This window comes from Mandrillus leucophaeus, unplaced genomic scaffold, assembly GCF_000951045.1.
Source record: "Mandrillus leucophaeus isolate KB7577 unplaced genomic scaffold, Mleu.le_1.0 Scaffold658, whole genome shotgun sequence".
Lineage (NCBI taxonomy): Eukaryota > Metazoa > Chordata > Mammalia > Primates > Cercopithecidae > Mandrillus > Mandrillus leucophaeus.
In genome coordinates, this window is record NW_012107119.1 from 320,577 (window position 1) to 328,564 (window position 7,988).

The window sequence follows — 7,988 nt, forward strand, 5'->3', positions numbered from 1 at the left end:
AATATTCTCTTTGGAGTGGTGATTGGGCCTCTGAGATAAAGAATCTCATTTGCAAGTTTAAAAGGAATAAGAGCTTTCTATTATCTACAGACTGAGTAGGTGCTGAGAAAAAGGCAACTTTGCTCTTCCCTATTCCCTCACCAAAAATTAAAAAATAGAAGGATAGCAAATTGACTGAACAATTGTGGGAAGTTTGGCTCCATTAGTCTCATGCTTTTCAGTGTGTCCAGGTTGACAATAAAACTTAGTTTATGTGAGTATATGAGGTGATAGTTTCATTCCAATTGTCTGTTTAATCTAGTGGCACAAGAAGCAGCAAAGCTACTGTTTTGTAGCAAGGTCTTAGGGCCTACCGGTTCCTCATCCCTAAGTTTAAGGAGAAAAGCATTACCTCCACTTAAGATTTACATAACTTTTTATGAAATACCCTCACGCTAATTTAGTCCACGGCCCCTTTAACACATACAATCCATTACAGTGCTGGTGAGATGATTACTTCCGGATGTGGTTTCCATTCTCTCCCTCTATTTCACAAGCTGTGTGCCGATGTTATAAAGCTCTTGCAAGGAAGAAAAGAGAAAAACTTCTAAAATGATTTCTTGTTCTTAAAAAACGGGAGAACCGACAGCAAAGAATGATTTACTATGAGTCTCTGCTTTGCAGCAGCGGAAAATTGGGAGAGGATCAAACATCCTCTCCAATTTGGCTACCACCTTCTACATTTAATAGTGTTTTAAAATGAAATCTCTGACAGTCTTTGTAAGGGCTATTAATCTGTACCTTGCAGAAATGCGATTCAAACGTTTCTGGAATCGAGACCTTGGAGGAGGTTTTGTAGTAAAGAAATATCAGGGACATCTGAGACTTTCTCTGAAAGTTGATGTGATCTCTTATCTGAAAATCAAAGGCTTTGGCCCAAACTTTGAGATCGCCTCTCTCATTTGGTGTTAGCAGGGAAGGTCTGACAAATATCGAAGGGGCTGACAAAACTCTGTTTTGCAACTAGTGTAGGGCCAAGATTTTCTCTCTCTTATTTGACTCTATCCCTTGAGAGCCTTGTTTGTTTTTAGTACCTAATTTTATTGTTCATTTTTACTAACCTTCCAATCTCAATGCACTTTACGAAAAAAGTAAACCGAAAGCAATTACTTGGAGAACACAAAGCCGTATCTATATATGAGATCAAACATTTCCAGCCTTCCCTTGCTATTTACTTCTAAATAACTACTCTTCTTTCTAGTGCTTTCTGCTTGTTTTTGTGACAAACTAACAGCAGGGAATGTCTTCAGGCTAATTATACAGGACCATTATGTGATCCTGCAGGAGGAGGACTAAGGAGAGCTCTATTTCCAGCTTTAGTTTCAGGGTGAAATGAAACTCTAAGGGAGATCAGACCTAGGCTGACTTCTCAGATCACAGGTAATTCTGGTCTAGGAGTCCCTTGCTCTCCACTAAGCAAGAACACCCTGGATATTCAGAGGATGACTTCTAGTATCCTTTGGATAGGTGGCTTCAAGTGGTCTTAAAGTTGCTATACAGCCAATGCCTTCCTATACTCTCATTCAGAGGGTTGAACATGAGTGTGATAAGGATGGGGAACACAAAGGCATAGGAAAGAATGTAACAGCAGTGACTAAAAATCTAGACTTATCTTTTGGAAAACAAAATCTCAGCATAAAATGTGGTGGTCACACAGAGAATTGTGAAAATTTCTCAGAAGATCTGGTGCCCTGCTCACACTGCAAATCCAGCCCCAAGCATCGATGAAGTCCGCCCGCCTCGCAAGAGCAACACGCGTTGGCCTCTAGAGGGAGGATTCCTTTGGCTGCAAGCCACAGACACCCAATTCAGACTTTAAAAAGAAATTTCAGTGCTGCTTCTTGCTTCAGGGGTCAAATGCTCTTCTCCAGTCTCTGACTCTCTCTGCATCTCACACTTGTATCTGTTTCTGCCTGTTCATCCTTCAGACGGGAAAGCAACATGGCTGCCAGAGGCCTGGCACTTACAATCAATCACCTTGGAGACCCAGCATCCTGGGGAGGACTGTGAGGTCAGGTCTGGGCCATGTGCCCACCGTGGGGTCAAGGCTGGGTGAGGTTAGCTTCACTCAAGTCACAGGAATACACTTTCCACCGGAAAGATAGGTTCTATTACCTACCATATGAGGAAATGGTTCTGGGCACCCAAAACCAAAACAATGTTCAGTACACAGTCCTTATCTATATGCATAAAAATACCAGGATCAATACCATATTGCCATTGTCTTGAGTTTATGTTTTGTTTCTTAAGGAAACTGCTGTTGCCTTGCCTGCTCCCTGGGGTCCACTTTGAACCTGTACCTTGACTTCTGACCACGGCCTTAGGTTCTGCCTTTGCTCTCATGTGGGACTTCCATCATAGGACACAATGTCCATCTTATCAATACTTTTCAACACCCATGGATTCCTTATGTGTGTGGCCTGATACCTCTTTTGGCTTCATCATGGGCACTCCCAGGATCCAATAGTTGTCTTTTATAGTAGACAGGGCCCTAGGGGTGACTCCATGCCTAAATGGAGCACTATTCCTCATGCCCGGCCAGATCAGTACAGTATAATTCAAACACGATGGGACAGATGCATCTAGGATGTATGTCAAATGGGTCCCTTCCTATCTGCTTTGTCTCAGAGCTGGGGCTGACCAGGTACCGACAGGGAGATGACTCATTACACAGCAAAGAGCACGCCAACTTTGTGCGTGAACTGATCCCTGGCCAACATACTCATTTGCTACCCTGCACATAAGGGCCTAGAGAAACATGAGAGCATAAACTTCTAGATGACAGCATCATGCATATGTGGTGGGAGCACTTTTCCCTTTCATGTGCATGGAAAGTATTAGGAGGGAAAATATTCCCCTCACGACATATTTTACATCACCAGTCATGTTTTCCTGGAAATTGATTTAACTTTTAACACTTCAGAAAAGATCTGCTGTAAATCACTTAATAGCCAGAGAGAAAGACTGTATTTCCCATCTTTCAACACCACCAAGGTTACAAAATGCCTTCCCCACTGACTAGTGTGGGTTGTTCCCTGCATCATAATCTCACTACAGTTCATTCAATCTCTTGCTCCTTCATTCATTCACAAGCATTTAAGCCCTAGGCTGTTTGGAATATACTAAATGTGCAGTGATGAGTAAGACCCTGTCCTTGCCCTCAAGAAGCTCTTGGCCTAGTCAAAGGCCAGATGAACAAATACTGAATTTCAATGCAATGGGGCAGATGCATCTAGGATATAAAACAGGAGCTCAGAGGAGACAAGGTTGTAGGGTGGGCTGTGGGGCAGGCCAGGTTTCGGTGGGGAGGGAGCCACTGAGGTGAATCCTGTAGAATGATACATGTAGCTAGAAAAATACAGGAAGTGTGATCCAGGAAAAGAAATATTTCAGGAAGTGTATCCCAGGAAAAAGCATGTTGGATGGTACAGGGCTGAACTGTCATGGTGGGTTTGAGAAGGAGTAATGAGGCATAGTAGCACATAAGGTATAGGGCAGGGGACAGAGGGGAGCAGCAGGACATCACTCTGGGATGGTAGGCAGAGGCCAGATCATGCAAGGTTTTTAAAATTATGATAAGAGTTTATATTTTATCCAGAAGAATGAGCAGGGGGAATTAAAGGATTTAAATAGGAGTCTGTTGTGATTAAATTTGGATTTTAGGAAGATCACCCTGAGATTGGTGGAAATATTGCCTGGAAGGGAGTGAGACTGAGTCAGGAAGACCAGCTGAGAGGCAATGGCAGTCGTCTGGGCCTGGAACAACCAGAGATTGGACCAGGGCAGTCAAAGTGGGCTTGGAGGCCAGGGAGCAGAATTAAAATACATTGAGAGATTATACTTCATGGATCAATTCTATAGTTTGTTACTAGGGAAGTTTCTCTGAATGAGTACAGAGCTGCAGAAGAGCAGCAGAACCCACAAGGAGAAGGTGCAGGGTGATCCTGAGTGTGAAGCTGGCTAGTGGAATTGCTTTGCTGCTACTGCCACTTGCCACTGATGGTCGTTCTCCGCTTCCTTTGGGTGAGGAAGAAGGGGAGAATCCAGGTGGAGTGGTCCCAGTTAAAAAAAGAAGAAAAAAGGAAAAATAAATAAAATACATATAAAGTTATCACAAAATGGCAAGGATTTAGAGTAAATGCTTGGCTTTAGTTTTGGGCAAAGCAGAATACAGAAAAGCCACTAAACCAGGCAGGGGGATATTGGCTTAGTAATTGTTTTGGAGATATTACTTCAGAGTTATTACTTCAAATATTATTACTTTTGAAGTTTTATATCTGTCTAGTTGGAATTGAAGGAGGGACACCCTGGTATCGAGGTCTAGTAAGTGGCTAAAATATGAATCTGGAGCTCAGAAGAAAAGCCTGAGCTAAAGAGATAGATTTGACCGTTGTTTGTCATAGAAAGTAGAGTAAACTGTAAGGGTGCAGGAAGATATCTAGGGAAGACACACAGAATGCAAAGGGAAAAGGACCAAGAACAAAGCTCTGGAGTGCATACCCACTTAAAACAATTTTTTTAAGGTAAAAAATTCTTATTATAAAAGTAATACAAATGAAAACAAATATTGAGAAAAGACAAAGTTATCTATTTACTGTCCTGCCATCCTACTACAACCACAGTGAGTAATTTGATTGACTTTGTCATCTTTTTATCCTGTGCTGGATGTATTATTTCAGTCATGATTACAGCCATTCATACGCTTTTGTATCTTGCAATTTTTATTTAATATAACATTTTCTCATGTTTTAAATAATATTCATTACTAATTTTCAAAGAGTACTTAATGTACCATTCATATATATCCTTTTATTGACTGTTTCCTGGACCAGAGGATGGCAAACAACGGTACCACATTTATAAATAGTTTTATTGGGACACAACCATACCCATATTGTTTACATATTGTCTGTGGCTGCTTTGTGTTACATACGGCAGTGTTGACAAGTTATGACTAAGACAGTATGGCCTGCAAACCCTAAAATATTTATTTTCTGATCGTTTATAGAAAAAGTTTGCTGACTCCTGACCTAAATTTTTAGGTGGTTTATATTTTGGGCTACTAAAAGTAATGCCACTTGGAACATCTTTGTGTTCCAAGATGCCTTCAAGATCTCCCTTGAGTGATTATGGCTGAGGGAAGCAGTGAAGGGGGTAGACACCGCAATCTGCAGCCCCTCCCCTTCTAGCTCAGTGCAAGGCAGATGAGCTGCAGTTCTGCCATTCCCACACACAATTGACTTCATGCCAACTTTTACTCTCCATGAGGTCCAGGTAAACCAAGAATGCTGTATAAACTTGGATGTCATCTCCTGTCCCTCATTCCATCATTTCTAAATACTTAGTGTGGGTGCCCATCCAGCCACCCTTGAAGGGCCTGTGAGGGAGCACAGCTGCTGTGAACACTACCGGGGCGCAGCCTGCTGCAGCTGGGGGTCAGCTCAGAATCTCCATGTTCCTCCATGCTGGCTAGTGCAGTGCTCCTAGAATACCCGCTGCTAATGAGAAGCAGGAGGAGCTGTCAGTAGACAGAGAAATCAAGGGCAGATGACAAGGGCAAAGAGCATGAGAGGTCACGGAAATCTGGGGTACGTTTCAATGAGAGAGGAATGGTGAACTGCCCCATGGAGGAGAAAGGTGAGTTGAAGACTGAAGATCTTCCACTGGATTTGTTAATGGAATTTTCTCTGGTGCCTTTGTCTGAACAATATTAGCAGAGTTGAGGGACAGAAGCTTGATTACAGAGAACTGGAAAGTAAATGAAAGGTGGGAGAGTGAATTTAAAGTATTTGTATTGCTTGTTTGATTCTCAGCTCTCTGTCTCCTAGATTAAAAGCTCAGAGGGAGCAGAGGTGACATTGACCTTGATCAACATTAAAACCCTAATACCAGCTGCTATGCCCAATCCATAGTAGGCATTTAATAAATATTTAGTGAATGAGAGGAGACACAGTGGTAGATAAGGACATTAAGTACAAGGGATACCAGGGAGACGTTTTATTTTCTTACATAAACTTGAGAAAAAAATAGAAGAGCTTGAAAATATACACAGAGCGAGGTTTCAGAGAAAGTATAAAAGGACAGACCTGCCTTAGATATTAAAGCACATATTTGGCATTTCCTCTAGCTTTTCCTAAAAATCATCCAAAGGCAAAAAATGAATGCAAAAACCAAAAATATGAACTCCACTATGATTAAAGTAAGGAGCTGTAAATTCCCAAAGCAATAACAGAGAAGGTAAGAATTGATAAGAATGGAGAGAGAGAATGTAGAGATTGCAGATCTCAAAGAGCCATCAAAGGTAAAAGGAGTACTCCTTGAGGTGCAAAACCCCAAACCCTCACTGCAACAGGGTACACAGATAAGGGGCAGAGGTGCTTCTGCACACTACTTGCCTTTAAAAATTGGAGAAAGCAGAGCCAAATGAGAAGTCACACAGAAAGGTTGTATGTAGAGAAAATGGACCATCTCTATGACATCAGGGGAGAAGAGAAAGTTGTTATCGTGAGAAAGCACCACCGCAGCCCATCATCACCATTCACAAAACCCTGGGGGATGAGGAATTCTAGCCAGGTTGGAGCCTGGCACTGGTCTCTTCCCAGAAAGCACCTGCAAAGAATTGGTCTGAAAAAATTTATCTCTTTCAATAATGAAGAATCAAAAAGTGAAAATCCACCTAACTATGAACCACAGGGAAAGGGAAGAAGGAACAGAAAAAAATGTTAAACAAGAGATACTCATGAGAAAAATACTGCCTTGAAGCAGATAAACACTGCATATATATTGTGAGAATTAAAAATAATCAATAAAGCAACTGCTTTTATGAAACAGGAACTTCAGATATGTAAGAGCCCAAGGAAAAGGTAGTGAGACATAGGAGATGATAAAATGTAAGCTGGAAGAACTCAACAAAGAAATGTAAGAAAAAGGTAAAACCATCACAGAAATGAAGGCAAAAGTGGAAAGAAAGCAAATGAGAATAGACAGTGCTCAAATATAGCAAAGAACATAGAGGGCCAACTAAGAAAGGAAGAAAAATAACAAGGAAAGAAAAAGAATGTGAAAAAGAATGAGAGAAAAATGCTGGTTGGAAGGAATTGGTAAAGAAGATTCAATGTACATAAAACCATTTAAAAGATGCTTGTCCTCCTTCATAGTAAAAGAAGTGCACATCAAACATACAGTAAGATCAGGACTTCTATTTTTAGCAACATCACAAAAGCATAAGTAGATGCTACTCAGAGACAACATGGATATTGCTTAGTGGTTTGAAGAGGAGCTTGTTCTGCAAGACTGGAGGGAAGAAAGCACAACTGGTTCAGATACAAGAATTTCATCAACTTCACCAGCTTTTCCTTCACAGGCCTATTTCTGCTGTAGAGAGGGAGTCAAGCACATCTGCTAGGGGAAAAGGTGGTGGATAGAAAAAAAGGAAGAAGGCTCATAAGAGTGTTGGAGAGTTGGAAAAACATCTGTGTGGAATGGAAGAAGGTGTTAATCTGAAAAGAAGTGGTGCAACGTGTCTCTGAGTCGCCGATCTGTGCAATGTGGTCTCCTACAGCTCGGCTCAGCTGTTTGTTTGTCTTCACAAAGGCTGGGGATTCCAAGGTAGGTCAGATGGAGAGACAAAGCGGCAAGAACGCTGGGAAAGAATGGTGGAAGTGAAATGGAGGTGTTGAAGGAGGTTAGTGATCTATTGGATTTATTGGTTTCATTGGATTTCAGAAGTTGAATATTCTAAATCATAGACCTGTAGGAGAGGGGAGGCTCCATTATGCCCTGCCCTTCTTCCTTTCCTCAAGGTAGAAGACATGCTAATCTATTCGGCAGATTCCAGGGTACTGATGAGGCCACATTTACTCAGGGTGAAGTCAATTTGAAAAAAGATGACAATTCATGGATATGACTTACTCTCTTCTCTCTTCTACCCAAGTGACCAAAGTGGTTAG

General features: G+C 41.5%; 1 pseudogene; it reads right to left on the bottom strand.

Moving 5' to 3' along the window:
• Positions 1 to 5,069: 5,069 nt before the first annotated feature.
• LOC105554739 lies at positions 5,070 to 5,503 on the bottom strand (annotated as a pseudogene).
• Positions 5,504 to 7,988: the final 2,485 nt, after the last annotated feature.